This window comes from Athene cunicularia (assembly GCF_003259725.1).
Source record: "Athene cunicularia isolate RWA chromosome 1 unlocalized genomic scaffold, athCun1 chr1_part1, whole genome shotgun sequence".
Taxonomy (NCBI): domain Eukaryota; kingdom Metazoa; phylum Chordata; class Aves; order Strigiformes; family Strigidae; genus Athene; species Athene cunicularia.
This window is the reverse complement of record NW_020799091.1, coordinates 45,424,347-45,445,875: the sequence shown is the minus strand read 5'-3', so window position 1 is coordinate 45,445,875 and position 21,529 is coordinate 45,424,347. Positions and strand designations below refer to the sequence as shown.

The window sequence follows — 21,529 nt, the reverse complement described above, 5'->3', positions numbered from 1 at the left end:
CAAAAAAAAAAAAAAAAAAAAAAAAAAAAAATTAACCCTTCCTGGAAGTTTTCTAATTAAGGCACTTGCTTCAACAGAGCAAAATCACTTAATTTTGGTCTCTATCATTTTGACTTTCAAATTACATATTTCCATAGAATTTCAGAATACATTTTCCTAAGTGCCCGATTTCATAGGAAATTATTTAAATTTCACCTTTCCACTGAGTTAGAAAGAGAAGGAAACTGAAATATAATAATACCTTACAGGGTAATTCAGTAATTTCAGTTATTACTACTGACTGGCAGGACTCCTTCTTAGGTATTAGATTGGCAAGCAGATTTTCTAGTGAGCGAAAGAACTAGTAAAGATAAAATTTATTCTGAATACAAATATTAATTGATGAGGAAATAGTCAAACATCATAAAATGATATATCTCTGCTGCTTTCTATGGTCTTGTTTCAACAGACCATTTGTATTCATGCTTGGGAACCTGTTGGAGAATTTTAAATTAAGAATATGCACAATTCCTTATCTAAGTCAAGTCCCTTCTATCTAAAGTGTTGTCTTACGCTCTAGCTAACATAAGTATAATATCATAAAATTCCTACTGTAGAAGTATCTAAAGAAAGGAACGAAGCAATTTTAGAGAGAGGTGTAGGGATGTGGAAACAATCCCACGTGAGAAGTTGCTTTCAGAAATTAAAATCTGAGCACAATATGGAATTGCCCATAATAGTACCAACAGTTTATGTAAAAAGATAAATGTTATGTCTAGCACTGTGATCGAATAGAAATATGGGTGATTTTAATAATATGCATGTATGTACTCCTGTTGTCCACAGACTATGAACTACTTGAAAAGTACATCTGACTTGAGGCTCAGGACATTTAACTCTCAGCAGACAGGAGTCTATAACCATCTACTTCTCACAGCTGAGGTGCAACAGATTAAATTCTTCAGCTGTGTGTGCTTCAAGTCAGTAAGTCTGTCAGATGTAGTCAAGTAGGTGGTCTGATTTCATAAGGACCTGAATACTTCCACGTGGACCTAGGTACTACACCTAGGACCCATCATGGACAAGCTTGAGAAAGAACCACCCCCCCAGGCACTGTTATTCATGAGGGAAAAAGACTCATTTTTCCAGTTTTTATAATTGTAACATTAGATTATTTTTACAACCTTTTGTGGCTTGTAAAAGAGGGACAGTGTGAAAAGATTTCACAGAAATAGTAGGAATAGGGGAGCAAAGAAATGAGGAGAGACAAAAATATCAAACATGATTAATTTCTCCAACCTCCCTAAAATGTGAAAATATCTTTAGTCCGAATTTTGAGAACTGGTACACTTTGCTTACTTCATCCAAACGATCTCACACAGAATTAAAAATAAATGAAAAGTTAGAAAAAAAACAGACCCCTAAAATTACAGTGATTATAAATCACTAAGGGATTATAATGATTTTCCCTTATTGTGGCTTGCAGCCTAGAAACTGGATGTACAGTAAGTGCTACTACTGTTAGCTAATAGAGATTCTCCTTTAGCTCATGTGGTAGCGCTGTTGCTTTGGGATAGGAAGGTTGTGATATCTTGCCTAAAGGGATCTAAGTGTTGCAATTCGGGTCCCAAATGAGAAAAAAATCTTCACATTGGTGCCCAATTAGTTATCTGATTCCTGGTGTTAAGTCTAATGCAATTTAACACGCACCTGCTGAATAGCACACATGCCAAATACCAACTGAACGGCTCTGGCTCTTTCTTTGTTCATAGGGAGTTGAATGTTTTGTTGCAGGGTAGAGAGTAGAGAGCATGGGGGCAAGGGGTATTTGTGAACATTTGCGCCAATGAAATCTGCAGATTTGCTTCAGCAGTGTTTAAGAACTTCTCCCATTTGCTCTACAGAAAATGGATATGGATATTCACTGAGAGCATGACCTGAGTATATAAAACTTATAACAACAGGATAATACCTTACTATCTATCCCAAGTGGTGATAATCTGACCTATTGACCTAAAAGACACCAAAGAGACAATTGCTGCCTTGACCGTAGCCTATTGTATTTTATTCTTATAATTCTGAATTTCTTGTGGTCATTGTGGGAAAATGTAGTTTGGAAAGGATGTGAATGAGAACCAGATAAAGGAGGCTTTTGCAACATGTAAGCTTGTAGTGAGCTGACATGGTTTTCTAAGGGTAGCCTCAATTCATTTAGATTAAAATAATTAAAAAGATGCCTGTCTAAGGCTCTGAACTCCCTCATATATCATTAATAATACAATAAAATCCCAGAAGAATGAAAATAATCATACTAACAGGAACTCAGCCAAGCGGCATCCTACAGAGACTCCTTTCCAACCTTTTATCATTCTGGGAAACATATCTTCAGCCCTGTTAAAGAATGTTATTAAACAGGTGTCATTTGGAGATAACTGTATAAGACTATTTTGTGCCAAAAAGGGGACTAGAAGCTTTAGAAAGCACCCGATTACCCCTCCATTGTGAAATGAGAGAATTCAACTTGGGCATCAACCACTGACCAAAGATAACCCTAGTACACACAGAAAAAACCCCATGTAATTCATATTCAAACTACTTTCAGGTTCTAGAGTTGTGACAATTTTTAACATACTAAGCTACAGAGGTCAGCGGACATCTGTGAAACTCCATGTTGCCACTGTAGGTTTTTTTAGTGAGAAGCCCTACCCAGAAAACTAACTGCTACATTTTATCTCTGAAGCTGTCCTAACTTTAGTCTTCACCTGACTTTAAAGTGTAACACAGTGTAAACCAGACAGCAACAAAAGGCTCTCAGAGCATCCAAAGCAGAGATAATAATCTCAAGAGTATCAGTCAAAAGAAAAATTTGTAATCTCTGAGCAAGATGCAGCTGACAAAAAGGTTTGGCAAGTTTGCTGTATACTCTGATAGTCGAAAATTGCTGGAGGATCCAAACACCCACTAAAATTTGCATCCTAAATGGAAGCAAGGGCACACTGAGCTCTCATAAGGATTCTAATTGTTCCTTGCTCCTTCTTAAGTCCACCATCATTATCTGCATTTCATTTGATTTGGCAAGATTTTGTTGGCAGCTCCTTTTTTTCCAAGCCTCTATTCTAGATGTTTGCTCACATGATCCAAGTTAGGCAGAAAAGCAATCAAATATCATGTGTTTCTAAATGAAAATATGGAGTATAGCAAAATAACCAAATTATGAGATGTGCACCAGTTTAAAATTAAAGAGTATGCATGTTTATGTGGTCTTTTAGAAATAATCATCTTATGAGAACAGATCTGGGATAAAATTAGAGCATACACTGCAGTAATTAAAGCATGTCCTTGCTGTTTTATGAAGTGCAGGTAAGAGTTTAGGCATCTTCCAACTCTACTTTGTGGTCCAGCAGAAGGAATTCCAGGTTGGAAATGGAAGGCTTTAAGGTGCTGCCTCTGGTCCAGCACCCTGAATGGCTCTGATGGCAGTTTTCTCCTTGTATGTAGTAGGGAGAGAATGTTACCTTTAAAGTTAAAGTTGATGATTCTTCTCTCAGAAGGCAAATGCACTCCTGTTAGTAACCTAGAAAGGAACAAACCTCTCAGAGTTCTCTATAGCTCTTGTCATTCCACAATGAGACACAAAGGCTGGAGTTGACGGCAGTTCAAAGTGGAATAAGATTAATATTTTTAACAGTAACTATTTGAACAAATTACTAAGGGACTTGTGAAATTATGGAACAATGGAAGTCTTCATTGCCTTCCTGGAAGATATGTTTAATCAAAGTTTCATAGCTGAAATTTGAATGTGCTGGATGAAATAAAAGCAAGCTGGGCCATGCAAGAATTCAAAGTACAAAATTTTAGTTATTTGAATGATTTCTTGTGATCTTTCAGTCCATGAAGAATGGATGTAGGATCTAGCAATCTATGACCTAAGTCATAAAATATTTGATTTTAACACAACATTCTCACATAGTCAGATGCAACCTACACTTGTGTATTAATTTTTAAAAATCAGTCAGTAGAACTCAAACTTGTGAAAACATTAACTCTTCATGCCACAGCTGAGAACATCTCATCTTCTTCTGTTCTTCATAAGTAAAGCCAACAATATCTGCAGTTCACTCTGCAATGCAACTAGGACAAACAGGTTTTCTATTGCTCTTGATTGATCAGTGGTTTCCATATAAAACAGAAAAAGGCTGTGTTAGTTGCACAAAATTCAGCACACTAGCTCTGAGAAAAAGCAACTTTTTCTTTTAATTTCTGGACATCTTTTGATGAGCCACCCAGTACTGACTCAGCGGTGCTGGACCTTCACTTGGGGCCCAGAACTCTGCAGCTGCTCTAGCTCTGCATTTGCCTAGAGCAATGTGCCAGCTGTCTCTGACTGTATTACACCACAGTAATGCGAACAACTGGAAGCAATAATGTGTCTCCCCATTTGCCTAACAATACCAACATGAACAATAATTCAGAAGACTGAAGATTTGTGCTGTAATTTAATAAACCCCATGCACATTTCTACAATTGAGTATCACATCTGTGCAATGGATCCTAGAAGTGTAATATTCTTTTATAAGGGACCATTAACCAATCTTAAGTTTATAGGTTTCCTTAAATCTTTTTCATCAGCTGTTAAACTACAGTAAAGAGAAAATTGCCTCTTATGAGACAAGGGATAGTAAAATACAAAGACTGTGATTAAACGTCAATCAATTAAGGATTATAATATAATAAAAATGCTGACTGATGATTAAAATGAGTACTTTCTGGCAGAATTTTATAAGCAATATTAAGAATTGTTTTAAAAAGTCAATAGAATAAACCCCACTTACATCTTATTATGTATCAGGGACACTGTCTTAGATAGGTCTATTTAGAGAAGAGGAGAAAAAAGAATTGTTATTCTGACAAAAATACCTAAGAAGCAGTTTGTTGTCAATCTCCACATTAAAAAGGATACATTTCTCTCTGTCATTTATTTTATTATACCCCTGACTCCTCTGTTTTAAATCCACTTTTGAATGGAGTAAACAATGCTATATATTTTAGTTTCAGCTGGCATCTGGCAAGTTCACGCAACTAGGCTACATTTCATGAAAGCAGGTAACAGATCATGCAGTAAACAATATAAATAAGCAACACACAAAATATTATTTCATATAACAGACCTAAGAGAGTAGCCCAGCTGAGGGCAGGAGAGCAGTAAATGCAATGTTTGCATGTGTCTCTTTCCTGAAGATGCTTTAGTGATCTCTCATGGAAAAATCCTGTGGAATTTAGGATTAAAGTAAACAGATTCTACAGAAACTCTTACACAGAAAGAACACTGATAGCAAATAATAAGCTTTTTATAGTTCATATGAAACACCCAGCAAAATGCTGTAGCATGAATATAGTTTTCTATTAAATTCTACAATCTGTTTCAAGAGAGCAATAGAAATTTTTTCATTTTCATAAGGGAAACTCCATATAATGTACATCTTGCCTAATATCCACTTCCTGTGCTCCTGCTCCCACACTGCTGAGTGGCTGTGGGTAAAAACCACATTGTCATGTAGAGTCTTTTATCATTACATTTTTGGGTTTTCTCCTTCTGATTCACCATCTTTTAAAGCAGGCTGTATTTATTTCTCCATCCCCTTTGGACTGTGCCATATGTTTGCCAGAGGTCACCTCTACAAAACTATCACTTCTGCATGGGTAATACTAACCTTTTTTGAGAACATCAATGTTATGTCACAATTTCTCTCTTCCTAATCTCCTCTCACTTTGCTGCTTTTTACTTGTTCTTAACAACAGGGCAAATTCTTCCTATTTGATTTTTTTTTTTTAACTTCTATATAGTTCTTAAAGCTATTCTTCATCTTCTCTACTTTCATCCTCTTTTTTACTAACTGTTTTAAGTGGATCTTTTCCTACCATAAGCATCACCTAAGCTTCACATCTAAGAACTAGAGGCTGTGTAAGCACCAAAGTGAAGGAAGACAGGTTTCTTAGGAATTTGAGTCTTGAATTGGAGACATGTATTCAAGAAAGCAGTATTCAATTTAAACTTTGATTAAAATTCACTAAAATCATTAGGTAGCACAGAAAGGCAGAGATACACACAGCATGGTTATCTACTGTCCTTGAGAAATTAGGCTGAAAACCACTCTTGTATGCTGTTTATCTCTTTCCAGCTACCACACTTTCCATTCTTGTTTGTTTACACAGCCATACGATGCCCAGTGTACAATTTCCTACTGGAAGTTCCTGAATTGCTTTTCCATTTTCCTCCATCTGATTCCTCTTGAAGAGAAGTAGCACCAAGAACATGATAAGCAGTAAGAAATTTTGTCCTTCCTTGGGCTTTATTCTTCCTAGTTCTCTCCCTCTTAATCAGATTTCTAATTCCCATTTCCTGTAACTATCTCAGACACCGTTCTTAGGTTACTCACCTCTTTTTCACTATTAGATCTTGTATTTAACAGGTCACATCTACCTGCAACAGTCCTCTCTTCTCCTTTTTAATATCTTACCAGAAGTTTAATTTAGGATTGGCAAGAAAATTTTGTTTAGTTTCAAAAGCTTCTCCATCACTGTCGGCAATATTAGCAATTCCCAGTTTACCAGGACATAGCATCAGTATTCTCTTTACTAAGCCATACCAAATACAGTAGAGAAGGAATTCACTGAGATAGGTATGTAATCAAGATAATTTGCAATAATTATCCACTTGGTCATGATAGGGTGAAATTCAAATGATTGGACATATAATGCAGACATTATATCTGAGTTCATCATCTCCTTACCCTATATTCCTTTTATGGACAAATTGTAGGGAAGGATTTCTGGAGAAATGAGTTTATGCTGAAGATGTTAGTCAGCCTCACCTAAAGATCAGCACAGTGGGCCAGCCTCCTGAATTGACTCACACTGCACCCACACAATCGCTAGACCCGATACTAAAGAAAGGGACAGGAGAAGAACCTATGGCTGATGGTGGAGGATGGGACAAAACAGGCTTTCCTTTCTTAGCAGCAAATTGTTTAATTAGTTCAACTATCAGGTCAAACCCTACTCTAACTGACATTAGATCTGAGCTGAACATCATGCTTTGAAGGTTCTCAGAAGTTCTTACATATGGAACATAATCACAGAGTGACAGGGATTTGGGAGTATGCTCACGGTCATGCGACATCATGAATGCATTCATGTTACAGCATGATGTTGTGTGGTCATGTATTTTAGTTTTTAATGGAAGCCACTAGACAAATAATGATCAGATCAGCTGTTGCACACTGTATTTTTCAGTTCTAGAAGTATTTTCTTCTATAAAATCATGTCTGCTCCACATACAGTCTTTATAGTTGATACCACTTATTTGAATGGGAGTCCTGCTATTAGTAGTGCAGAGTCAGGTCACTTTACTTATAATTAAAAAAACCAAAACCAACTATACTTGATCAAAGACTTATAGACACCTGGTTTAGAAAGTCTACAATGTCAAAAATGCAATTACACTGATTTAAGATTTTACTGTTCCATACCCCAAAACTTTAATAGTAGTAGAGTAAAAGTGACTCTGACCCTAACTTGGACAAAAAGCTTCTCTAGCTGACCTTTTCTATTATGTGTCTTTCTCAGTTTTGCCATCTCATGACAGTAATAACCTGAAAATTATCTTGAACTCTTGCCACTTCTGGGCAAAGCATACTAGAACATCTCCCAAGAGATGCTGTCAGTTTACTGAAGAATAATAGTAGTCATGATGATATAATAAAGGAAAACCACTAAGGTCACCTGTGTATGTATATGTTTGTGTCCTGGTAGGAGTGGAAGTTAGCTGAATGGCTGTCCTAAACCTGCAAAGGCTCTATTCTTGCATTTCTTTTGTATCCAAACCAGACTTTAATGTAAATTTTCGTTGTGTGAGAGCAATCAAAATTGCATATTCACATACATCTATTTTAGAATATGGGCTTGTTCTTTATAACTTTCAGCAGTCTCTCCTCACTGACAAAGCACTGGAATTTGATGTGCCTACTTTGTGTCTCTGAAGTCAACCACAAAACATGTGTCAGTCATGTGGTATGTTTTGATGGATGGAAATGAAGGGGTTAAATAACTCTCTTTAAGGAAAAAATATTCCATTTTTGTTTCAGTCTAAGTGGTCACACACTAAAGTAATGACAAGGACTGTAGGTAAAAACAATCAGAAATAAAAGACCTTTTGTGAGAGAAAGTATTTTATTAAGAAGGATAATAATATTTGGGATATTCTCTCTGAAATATAGTAAAAGCTTATAATTAAATTCTCTCGTATCAGTTGTAATAAATACAGTGGGGTTATTTCACTTTGCATAGTATCTCAATAAAAGCATTCTTTACACTTTTATTCATTTTATTGTTCATGTACTGGACTGAGATTAAAACTAAGATAAAGTTAATCAGAAGTCAGAAAAAAAGCTCTCAGGTTACAAACTGAATAGTTTTCTCCATCTTTATCATGTGGTCACTTTTGCTGATGCAAGACATGTTTTATCCAGCTGTCATAGTAATTTTTTCCTCTAAAAATTGGTGACTGTAAATGTTGCAGTGGTAGTTGTCCATCACATCTGCTTATGGATGACCACAGCCTTGTCTGTGATCTGTTCTTATACCAATTATGTTTGGATCTCTGTCAGCTACAGAGTCTTGTTATGCCACTCAGAGAGAATCAAGGAACCTGAATGATTTTCTGATTATTATAGTTTGTTGAACCCTTTCCAGCTTATTCGGGCTGAAGGCTAGACTTGAAAAAGACAGCTCAAAACCAAAAACAATTGAGATGCTGTGAGGTCTGTTCTTCATAGCACTGTGCAATTTTACTTAGAGCCAAGCAATGGTGTTTTATTTGGGAACTGAGAGGCTGCAGAAGCTACTTCAGGAAACCACCTTTGGAGAAGTAGATAGTGATACTGTAAAAAAGTGTGTTTTCCTGAAACTTTCCTTCTATAAAATCCTCTCCTCAGCCCTGCAAATCAATACTCTTAGGATGCATGAAACTCAAATTTCAAATACTCATAAGTCTCTGGACAGGTTAAGTATGGTAATAGTACCGGTTTAAGACACAGAAATAATTTTTTCCTTGGTTGTCTCAGTTTACTCTTTCTTATGCATTGTTGTTTGCAATCATTTATCAAATATGTCAAATATAGTTGTTCATCCCAAGAAAAAACAAAGAAAATTTTGTGAACCAAATTTCAAAGTAGCAGGTACTAGCTAATTTAGATTACTCTTCCTTACAACACTGTACACTCTTTAGAAATCTTTAGATACATTTACTTGTCAGAATAAGAAAATGCTGCTGCAATTTGTTTGCATGCAAAAGTATAGGAAGGAAGTTTCAGTATGGCCAAAGGGATAGAGAAAATTCCACCTTTATATTTTAATCTTCTGTGGCAGATACTGTTCTTGTTATACTTCTCTCTTCTGAACAACTGAGAATTATAGGAGTTCGCACAGATTTTTTTCATATGGGTCCTATGATCACTTAGGCATAAAAGCATGACTGGATTTCATGAAATCGTCATAGAATCATAGAATCATAGAATGGTTTGGGTTGGAAGGGACCTTATTGACCATCTAGTTCCAACTCCCTGCCATGGGCAGGGACACCTTCCACTAGATCAGGTTGCTCAAAGCCCCGTCCAACCTGGCTTTGAACACTTCCAGGGAAGGGGCAGCCACAGCTTCTCTGAGCAACCTGTTCCACTGTGGCACCACCCTCACATTAAAAAATGTCTTCCTCTTTCAGTTTAAAGCCATTACCCCTCATACTATCACTACACTCCCTGATAAAGAATCCCTCCCCATCTTTCCTGTAGACCCCCTTTAAGTACTGTAAGTACATTCATTATAAGGTGTCCTCAGAACCTTCTCTTCTCCAGTCTGAACAACACCAATTGTCAGCCTGTCCTCATAAGGGAGGTGCCTCCAGTTTCGTGATCATCTTCATGGCCTCCTCTGGACTCACTCCAACAGGCCTGTGTGTTTCTTACATTGAGACACCCAGAGCTGATTTGCTGTCTTACTTCCAATAACTTGACACCATTCCTTACTATATATAGATCTGGTTGTCATTCACATCACCTTAACTGTGCAAAGGGACCTAGGCAGAAGTGAAAACCCGGCCCCAAATTGCTAAGTGCCTGGTTTGGGACTTCAGGTGAAGCATGGTCTAGATACCTATACAGAAAATGATAGATAAAAGAATCAAGGTAGTACCAAAAGTCTGGAGAAAGCAGTGGAATGTATATGGCAGAGGAAATGATTTCTTAGTTTTCAGCTAGCATGAATGTTGGGATGTCATGAACAGGGTTTTCAGAAGCCTCTTGCCCCCAACTAGTTATTCCAGTAAGCAGTATCTTGGATCTGATTGGCATTCCATTATGAATTAGGGAGGAATTTCTCCTTTTGAGCTAAACTAACAAGAAACCTGTTGGATTCCTAAGCAACAAAACTCATGTGCATGTACTGTGTGCTTCCATCTGTCCTATCTCTGGCTTTAATAACTTTGCATAAATTTTCAATCACTTTGACAACACTATAGAGGACTCGAATTTCTATGTTTGGGCAGCTGAGTAGAGGGAAGACAGCCCAAAACAAAGGGCTGTCACACAGGAGCACACTATTAAGATGCAGCTCAATAAACTCCTCTAGTTTCTCACGTTTCTTAAGACTTCAGGAAGGTGGACTCCAGTCAATGGGAATAACTTTTTCCCATGTTAATATTAGATACCTTGTAGCTGTTTGCAGGCTGTGAATAACAGAAAGAGCTAATTTCCAGAAGGAAGTGAATTTTGGAAAAGGGATACTCAAGGTTAGATGTACCTTATAAAATGAGAATGAAAATGTAAATGTTTACATCTAGGTGTGCATTTGAACAGAGATTTCAATTCAGCTGCCAAAACACAGACACAGCATTACTACTTCACATGCATCCGAGTATCTGGAACAACTATTTGGAGTTGGCAGATATGAATTGCACAAACAGGAGAAACACATAGTCTGGAAAGTCATCTGGAGGCTAAGAGAGATGTACTAGAGCATCTGTAAAGGCAGTAGACCCCTATATTTTGGCAATTTAATAGCTTTACTGAGCTGTTCAACTGATTTTTCATAGGTTTACTTTGGGTGAGCCAAAGAGCTTCTTTAACTCCGTTGACTGTACTGACTAAATTGCTATTGAGTACAGTGGGAACTTAGACACCTAGAGAGACAGACACACAGATATCTACATTATAAACCCTAGTTTAGGTGTATTAATCTACGAGCTGGATCCTGTCCCTCAAGTACCTCTGTTCCCTAACTCTTTAAACAGAAGCAAATGAAGCGATCACCAATGAAGCAAAGACTGTATACCAAAATGACAGTTTACCCACACTGGATGTATTAAATGTTTGAAATAAGAGAGGGGTCATGAAGATCTGTGAATTATTGAAACTGTGGTCTGCTGCTTAAAATCTACCTGTTGAGACTGATGTTCAGTTAACAGCCCATCTAGTTTGCTGTGACCTCTTCTGCTGTGAGCAATTCCTGCTTCATGCTGTACGCAGACTGGATGTGTTCTACGTGGAAACACAATAAACTGGGGACATCTTGTCTTCTAGCTTTCTCTCCTCACCACTATCTTCTCTTCCATCTCACCCTCCGAGGCTTCCCCTGCTATGTTTTTCTGTGTAACTACATGACACAATAGGTGTAGAGAGGTAATAAGGAAGAAAGAGAAAGGCTTTCATTAATAGCAAATTTGTGGTGAGAACTGGGATCTGAATTCATGACTATGGTATCAAACATGAGTAGCCAGATAATCAGATTACATCTTTGGATAATGACAATTCTCACTCAGGGTCTAATCAATACATGATTTCAGTTGTCTCAGAAAGCCCACCCCTCATTTCTTGTCTAGCCTTTTATGGAGAAAAATATATTTTCTATTGCAATATTGCTACAGCCAATATTAGTATATTAGTTGTTGTTTCACATTTTCTTGCTTCTATCCTGAGTTTTCATAATGAAAATACTTTTCAAATATACATACACATGATCCTTGATTTGTAAGTAAGTACATTTTGAAAACACACACTACATTTTGTTATTCTTAAGTAATAAAGTATATTAAATGGGTTTTTTTTCCTTTCTTAAAAAATAAGTTTTAAGGAAGATAATTTTCTTTATAAACTCAAGTACATGTAAAGTCGGCTAACACTTAAGGCACTGGAGATTTTTATTACACTACCACAAAAAAGACTTTCCTGGTTCCCACTGCATCTTTTCACTTGATTGTTATAGGGAACTGTACTTTTCTGTTATTTCCCCTACCCTGCTAATCTCTAAGACTGAGGTAAAACCCACTGACACTCTTTCTGGTTAAATCAAGCTATAATGAAATACTTTCCTGGTGACTCAAACAAGTCTCAAAGGAAAACACAGTAAAGGAAATGTCAGGCATGCATCCTTTAATGTTTTTCTTTCCTGAAATCTTGCAGTAGATCCTGGATGACTCCACAGCACTGCCCACAGAGTAGAACCCTTAAATAAAACATCACAAGTGTTTAAAACTGAAAGCTGTGTGCAGAGAGGGGACAGAACCCTATCAAGGACCAATACAACAAAAGATCCAACAATCTGATCACTGTTCCGAGTTTTTAAATGTATTTCTAAAGGTCTTCTCAGTCTTGTTTTGGAACGGTAGATTGCATTGTTGTAAAACACACATGGATGGATGGCTGAAACTGTGGTCTGCATACACTAGGTGAAATGTATCTATTGACTTACAAGCTGGCTGCATGTGTCAAAATGCAATCCGGTATTTTTGTAATAATAGCTAGCAGTCATAGTTGTAAATTATTTATGGAGACTATTCAGTGCAAACAGGTTAGTGCACACATCCTCTTCAGCTTGACTGCCCTGGTTTTAGATCACTCAGACATTCAACTCCTTAGAGATCTGCTCTTATCATTGCAAACCCTAAAAAGGTACCAAAACTGCAGTCGTTTCAGCAACTCAAAGCAGCTCAGCCATTTGCTAAAGTTCTACCTCAAGGTTCAGTGAGTAAACACCGTTTCTGCCCACCTCTTTCACACCCACCCTGGCCCTAGCGATGTAAGTTAATATCAGACATGAAGAGAAATCGATCTCTAGAGCTAAGACTCCGGTGTGCTTTACTATCTTTGTGCAGAAACATGGAAGAATGTACATAGCAAAGGCCACCAATGATCTTAACACAAAGTGACATTTCACTAATGCTGTATTTCAGAAGACAGGAAAATGACAGCCATCCAGTGAGTACTTCTGCTTAGATTTAAATGAGCAGAGCACCCTACTGAAGTGCCGTACATTGATTTTGCTATGCACACAACTATTGAATCTCATTAGAGTTTTGCCCTCACCAGCCAATTTCAAGCAGCTGCGCCTACCCTACACAATCAGCAGACTAGGGGTTACTGAATTTTATGTTTGAACAACATGGTGCTAGACAGAACTAATCTGTCATGTATGGAAAAATCTCAGGACTTGACTGCTCTGACATATATAGTATGTTGAAACATTTACTATTAGTCTCTCTCTAGGACAAGTTCAGCTAGCAAGAGCTTTGTAGGGGCTGCTTTTGCTGCAAGATATTCCTGATAATTCTGAATTTAAGGTAGCAGTTCAATTTAGTTCTGCTCGGTCATTAATTTGCAAATGGAATAAAAGTTTAAAACACATTAATAGCACTGACCTCTACCAATTATAGGTGGATTTTCTTGCAGACAATCTTCTGCCTCAGTCTCAGGAATCTGGAGTCTGGCCTTTATCAATCATGACACTGGGCAAAGAAAAAATCCTTGCAGTCAAATTTGCAGGATGAGAAAAAGGGGTCAGACAACCTGTACAGAGACAACAGACGTTATTTCTTTTCAGACCTTCAGCCTCCTTGTCTGTTTTTGTGCAACTTACACCATCACCAATTGTTCTAGCACGGTCCCCCATCGGGTCAAGAAGAAAGTCCTTATTGACGTATAAACTGCTTACAGACTAGCCAAAAGTAACTCCAAGGTATATTCTCAATGAGAAACCTGCCTGGGGCTGAGTAGATTAAGCAACTGAAATCAGCTCTTCATATCCACTCACATCTCAGAGCTCTTCTTGTCACACGACTAGTCTCTGGGGAAGCATACAGCGCTGCTTATGTTCAGCAAAAAATGGGCATTGTCAAAGACATGGCTTGCACCCATGAAGGATGGAAGTGTGCCCAATTAAATATCCACAACCCAGCATAATGACAAAGGGTAAACATGCAGAAGCAAGTAGCTCTGTCTGCGAGGAGAGGAGAATAATCACAACACAATGCAATATGTGTGTGACATGCAGCAGTGCTTGTAAAAATGTGATATAGATTTACTAACTCCTGTGGCATGATAATGGTCCTGGGTCTCAAATGGACCCCATAATAGGAAGTCAAAGCCCATTCATGCCAGGCATTATCATTACATTCACTTTTTCTCTTTTTGTCTCTTCTTTTCCTGGTTCTAACAGTAAAACTAGATCACTGAGAATATCAGCCAGAAAGTCTGACTGGGAATGCATGAAGTCAAGTAACGCCCATACCACAGGGTTAAGAAAGAAACATCTCTCTCTAACTTTCTTTTGTATTACACCTTCAATATAGATGGGACAAGGAGAAAAACCAAAAGCAAAATCAGGAAAAAAAATATGTACAAATAAATATATAAAAATAAAATTATATAATTTAAATTTATAATTACTGATATAGAACTATGTCATCCTCCAGTTAAAGGTAGCTGAAAAAGAAAAGCAAACCCAAAGCCCTGGATGCATTTTGCAGGAGTTTGGGAGGGATCCCACAAGTCATAGGAAATTTCTAGGGCAGTTTTTGGATGTAATGAATATAGTTCTTCAATATTGTAAAACTGAAACAAGCAACACACATCAGAAACATAATACAAGATGTTTTTTCCTCATTTGTACACTGTTCTGGCTTTCCTTACCACACCAAACAGCCCAACTCTGTATTCCCAATGAACCACATAATTCCCACTGTCTGAGTACCTGTTCATTGATGTGTGTCAGGCCCAAAGCATGGGAAAAAAGCTCAATACAGGAGGGTGTGAATTCAAAGTATACCACACAAATGCTTTATTGTGAGTACATCCACCTCATGGGTGCTGAATTATCTGCAATCCTTCTTGAGAAAATGGAGATACCAACATCTTCTGAGGGAGATTTATCCCAGCTGAGATAGTAGCAGAAATTAATTTCCTTCTGCATGTGTCAGATGGCAATTCATTCTACATATTATTTTGAATTGTCTTTGGAGTTGCCCGCGTTGTTCTGTCCCCTACAGAAGGAGATTCAGTGATGAACTGAATTGTTAAAAGCTGAAGTGAGATGAGAACATCTCACCCTAGTGATTCAATGTGTATGAATGGAAATACTTTATTTCAACAGAAGGGGACCATTTTGTTCTTATTCTACCTTTGAATTTATCTCTCGTATTTTTGTTTGAAAGAGAATTTCTTTCCAGTTGTAAAATTAAAGGCAGTTAAACGATTTTGAAGAAGACTAACTTCAACCTTCCTATGAGCTTCCCAATAATTAAGGTAACACTGGCATTCAAAACCATTTTGTAGTTCCTTTTGACAACTTTACTGTGTATTATTATTTTTTAATTTTTACAGGACACATGATACTGAAATAAGGTATAACTTTCTAACTGAATTTCAGTACTTTTAAACAGAGCGATTTCCTGCAGAATTAATGGCTTGCTCTTGCTTATATCTAACATTAAGTAGCAACAAATGTAAACACCTGCATAATTTGCTGACACTGCATGTTTAGACAGACTTTATAAACTATAGAATATATTGGACATTTATGAGGCAGAAACTTGGTAATGTGGAAAACTGGTACCATAAAAGTAAAGAGTTCTTTATATGGGATTTTGAAAATTAGATAGTGGATAAATTTAAGTAGTGCTGAGGTTAATTAGTACTCTTACAGTGAAGGTATAGTGTATGCTCATCTAATTGTAATATTTAAAGACCAGTTTAAGGAAAAGAAAAAAAATATCCCAAAACACTGAGAAAAATATGGAAAATGTGGAAAATCTAAGACAACTGAAACTTTATCTACATTAAGTCTTTCAGTCCAAGCAACTCAGCTCCCAGTGTTCAATAGCATTTTCTGGATATAGACATGTATATATGTATACATGTACATCAACACTCATGTATGAAGGTCTAGGTATATATATAATAATTAAATTTTTGTTGTTGCACAAGGAATTTATATTACGTTGAAGCAAGACCTTACAGCAGCACTAATGCAGAAAGCTAAAAAGGTTAATATCCTCAGTAGACAGCATCATTTCATCAATAAGAGAACTATTCAATGACCCTGTATTGAAGTGAACTCAGCATAATCAATTAGCTTTGTCAAGTAAACAGATCTGTCCCTTTGGCTGCTGCGTAACTTGATATTTCTTCCTGTTCTTACTGACTCCATGAATGGAGAAACAATATACCCTGAAATTATACCAGCTCTGACTGAGGAAAGAGAGCTATTTGAAAAAGTGCTTCACTGAAAGTGTCTGTCATTCTTAATCAGAGGTTTTTCTCTTTCAGTAGAGAAGGGCAGTAGGACAGGGCTCAGTCCAGCATCACAGAACACTTAAGCAAAAACAGTATTTCCATATTTTGATGAATTAGATGCAAATCAGTTGGCAAGCAAAATAAAATAACTAATGTGCCCTGCACAACTTGACATAGCTGAGTAATTATCTTCACAATGTACCATCCTTCGCTTGCTTTAGAATTTTTCTTTCTCTTGTTTTTGTTTTTTATAAAATAAGAATGTAATTACTATAATGCTAATTTGAAAGTAATGATTTCTATACACATTAGAGGCTCTGAGACACAATCTATGATAGGTCATGAGATAGTGGTCTCAGACTGGCCTCGTGTAGTTTGCATTATGAAAAAAAGCTTGGGAAGGAGAGATCATTACTCTGCATAATTAGCAGGCTTAATTAAAAAATGGCCCGAGATATCAGCTGTAGCACCAGCTCAACAAACCCCCTAAGGCTTGTTCATAGATTCTGCTGCACTCTGATTATACTAGTATGAATCTAGGAATAGCCACCTGGAATTACTCTCTCAGATGGGCATTTGCTAAGTGCTAGTACACTGTTATTAAATCAGTCTGTTTGGCACAATTTTGTAAAATGATACAGGCTTTTAGACCTTTAGCAATGTGAAAAGAAAGCATGGCCAGCAAGGTGGAGTAATTCACTCTGTGGGGTTTCCAGCATTCCTCATTTCTAATAAAGGAGGGCCTTCATAAATGTGTTTGTCCAAATTACTTCAGTTTCATAAACCCTAATCAGTTTGGGTTTGTCAAACAAAGCCCAACTATGACAGCTTAAAAAAATTAAATCACCTCAGGTTTGAATATCTGCATTTCAAATAAAAGTGGACTGCAATTTTGATTTCTTTATATACCTCAGATTTGAGATATTCCCATAAAATCATATTTAAAGTTTAACACCTCTCCTTCTAATATTATTTTTCATCCATGTTGGACAATATATCATGCTTTCTTCGGAGGTACAACAAAACCTTTCTTGCATACTACTGACCATGTAAACAGGCCACTCATTCTAGACAGACAATTGTTTTTTTCAGGGAACAGATAGCAGCAAGGAACATAACTGGACATGTTAGGGAGTGAAGATTTTCCTGTGCTGTTAAAGCAGAGATTGGTTTGACCCAATCAGAACATGATTATCCAAAATGGAATGCCACTAGGACATTGGAGCTAGCAGTGATGATTAAAGGACAAATCCCGTTTGGTAGGTATGTACTTTATATATACCAGCAGTTAAAAGGTGAAGTTGGGATCACAGCAGCAAGGCAGACAACTAAGGTACTTTTAAAAAGGGCTGTTGTAGACTGATTCTGGGGGATTTTTTATTACTATAGCTGTTATTTTAACCTGTTTAATAAAGTTTACTACTTCAAGAAGGAAAACAGAGAGACTCTTAAAAGTAAAGGCATGACTTTGTGTTCTTTCCCCCAAAATGCCTGGGGTTGTGAACAGGCAAGAGATAGGGTAACATCCCTCAGGCCCAGTCCATGACAGCTGGACACTGCAGCACCCTGATGGCAGCAGGAGGACCTCCATCGCCCTGGGGCAGTTTGGACACATCACCTCTCCTGGAGGATGCCTTTGAGTGCTGGAGGTAGGGCACTCTCATCGGCACCACTCTCACCCATGGGGAACCTGTCCTCTCCGGAGACCCATTTAAGTGCAGATCCTATTAAGATATTTACATAATATGGCAACATGCTTCTTTTTATGCTGAGCCCTTCCAGATGATTAGTCAGGGAAATCCTTAATATCTAATCAAGAAGCTTTCTGGCATGTTTAACATCTTGGGAGCATATTTTTATGTTTCTTTAGGTTGAAGTTATCCTCCTAGGAACGTATCTATCAGAAGAAGGAAGAACTAAGGAGTATACGTGTCTGTGGGGAGCAGACAAAAGTTTCTATTCCATGGGAGAATCCTGAACTAATAAAGTCCTGAAAGGGAATGAAACCTCTCACAGAATATATTCTCTACTGTTGAGTACAAATAGTGTGCGTTTCAGCAGGAATGACGGTTTCCCTATTCCTAACTAAAAGGCATGAAGGAAAAGTAGAAATCTCCAAGAAAAATGACTGAAGGATAAATCAATACAAGGTGAAAGGTCAACAAGCAGCCCGCTGTTAGTCTGCCAAAAAGTATTTAATATGTTCACTTGATATTATCCACATTCTTTAAAAAATGATGTGAGAGAGAGACACACAGCAATACAGCCTTCTTTGTCTTAGTGAGAGAAAAGGCTTTGCTAAGAAACATACACCGATCTAAAAGTAGTGTTTATCCCTAGAGCTTCGACACCCCTTGAGGGTTAGCCATTATTGCAAATGCAATGACAATCTTTCAATACAGACAAATTAGCTATTTTCTAGAGAGCTAATTCAGTTCTTCGAGTTACATTAATTTATCACAGTTTAATTACCACTAAAATTATACTAATTCAAATTAGAGGTGGCAGTCATGTAACACATGTTATTTGATACCTTGTGTGAATTCTTGAAAAATAATTTATTTTCTGTTAGGACAGGACTTCACAATTTCTATCTACGAAGATACTCGCATCTGGTAAAGATTTTTAACAGTTCCTAGCTGAGATAATTTCCATAGATTTCTGTCTTCACCCCACCATTCAGACTTTTTCATAAGCTGCAGTTTAGCCTTTTCTCTGGGATGGAGAGTGTTTCTTGGACTTGTATTTAAAACCATTACAGCTCTCTTTAATTAAAATACTGCTCTAATCACAAGTCAAGGAAATTATAAGGAAAAATAATAAAACTAAGAACACTACAAAAATGCTTCTATAATTCACATACACCTATATGTCCCAAATGGGATAGGATCAGTATTCCAGAAATAAAAGGTTAGACAAAAAAAAAAAAAAAAAAAAAAAAAAAGAAAAGCATGGAAACCAACTATAAAATGCCAGGAGGGTAAACAGCTGACACACATGTAAGGTCAACTGAGAGGGCTATAGGAAATAGGTAGGACAGGAAGAGACCTCCTGGGTCAGCATAAATACTTGTGTGATACCAGCCTTTTGATAAATGGATCAGATTGCTATTTTAAAACTACAGAGGCTTTTCCCACCAGTATTTGTGCTGAAAAGCTGTGCCAGTGTCCTATTTTAATGTGTGAACTTTATTCTGATTTTCAATCGATATTCAGCCTCAGCAACTCTAAATGCACATGTTCTTTAGCAAACATCCTTTGCATCAAACAGGTCTCCCTTACCCAACATACCAACCCTCTTTATGTACTGAAAACAATACTTTCCACTTTCACCTTCCTAGTCTTTCCTCATATTTCCTTTCTTTATTCTTCTGATTACACTGACAGACTCCTCTGCACCTGTATCTGATTGAGTTCTTCTTTCTTAAAACTGGTGGAACCAGAATTGCATTTCATATTTCATTGGTCTCATGAGTAGCTTGTACAGACGCCCCATTAGTTCTTTTTCCCTGTGGGGAATATCTCCACCACATACTTGTTTGGCTTTGCCCCAGCTACAGCCAGCTGGTGACTCACAGACATTGAGTGATAAGTCAGCAGTGCACATGGATCTTTATTCTCAGTCTTTAGCATGTGGTGAATTCACAGCTTGTAGTTGAAGTTCTTATTGGTCTGTCCATGCCCATCCGTGTCCCATTCCCACCACCACCACCACCACCATCACCCGCATCATTCTGGTTTGCTCCATTGAACTAAAGAACTCTGAAACTTAAATGCAACTTTTTAAATCTGTGTGTTTCAGGATAGGCATTAAAATTCACATTTAATAAGGAATTCACAGAGAAGTCCTAGGAACTCATGTGATCTAAAGCCTACCAATTTCTAGGTACTCAGATACTGTCTTTCATAAAGAAATATAATCAAATCTCTTTAATCTTCAAGTCACAATTTAGAATTCTAGCCTCTAAACTCAAGTACAATATTGCACACAGCCATTTTTGCACCATTTGGAACATTGCTTGTCTTTTTTTTTTTTTTTTCAGATGGCTAGTTTCTGAATAATAATTTAAAAATCTCTATAACTGTCCTCCAGAAAGTTACAAAGGCATTCTTTTGTTCAACGAATGTGTCTGAGAAGAGCTGACATGCATACCATCTTAATGTAACAGAGTAAGTCTAAAGACTCCTACAATTTACATAACTAGAATATAAAGAGAAATGAATGAAAACAAAGTTACTGAGGAAAAATTTCTGTTGTTTGTTGGATTTGGGTTTTTCTTCTTAGTACATTTCCGTGCATACATGCATGATTCATCTCGTCTAACTTTAGCCATTTAAAACCTATTTATGTTATCCTAGCTGGGTTTCTAAGCTTCCTCTATAACCAATGCAGAGAGACTTAGTCTTTTCAGCCTAAAATAGGTGTTTAAGATAGATAGCATTTAATGTTTTATGATTCATTCTGCCTATCTTTGGATTGTCTAGAAGTTCATATCTTTCTTCACTGACTATAAAAGGAATGTATCCAATTAGTATAGACCTTCATGAGTAACGTGGGGACAGACAAGATAGACAAGATGAACTTCAATCTTTGATCTAATACGTTATTTGAAATAGAAATGGTAATTAAGGTCCATGCTGGTGCTTTTGAAAAAATCCAACCTTCCCCTTTTAATGAAGCGAAATTTCTTGAAACGAAACAAAGGAAAATGAACTAAAATTCCAGACTCTTCAAACGGCCAAGAAAGAGAGACTTAGAAAATGGTGACACTTGAACAAGAAGGACAAATCTATAAACCAGGCACTCAGAGAATTCAGTAAGTGTGGCTCTACATGCAAAAAGAAGAGTTAACAACTTGAAAGTCAGAGGGAACTTTCCTTAGATAGAAAAATCATCAGACCATAAACCGAAAATGAAAGCTCTGCAGGATC

General features: G+C 37.1%; 1 long non-coding RNA gene across 1 annotated transcript in view; it reads right to left on the bottom strand.

Moving 5' to 3' along the window:
- Positions 1–21,529, bottom strand: part of LOC113485360 — a 227,058-nt gene that overhangs the window by 138,384 nt on the left and 67,145 nt on the right. The window contains exon 2 of the long non-coding RNA XR_003399411.1: positions 13,727–13,813. This is a non-coding gene — a long non-coding RNA (uncharacterized LOC113485360). The remainder of the gene's footprint in view (positions 1–13,726; positions 13,814–21,529) is intronic.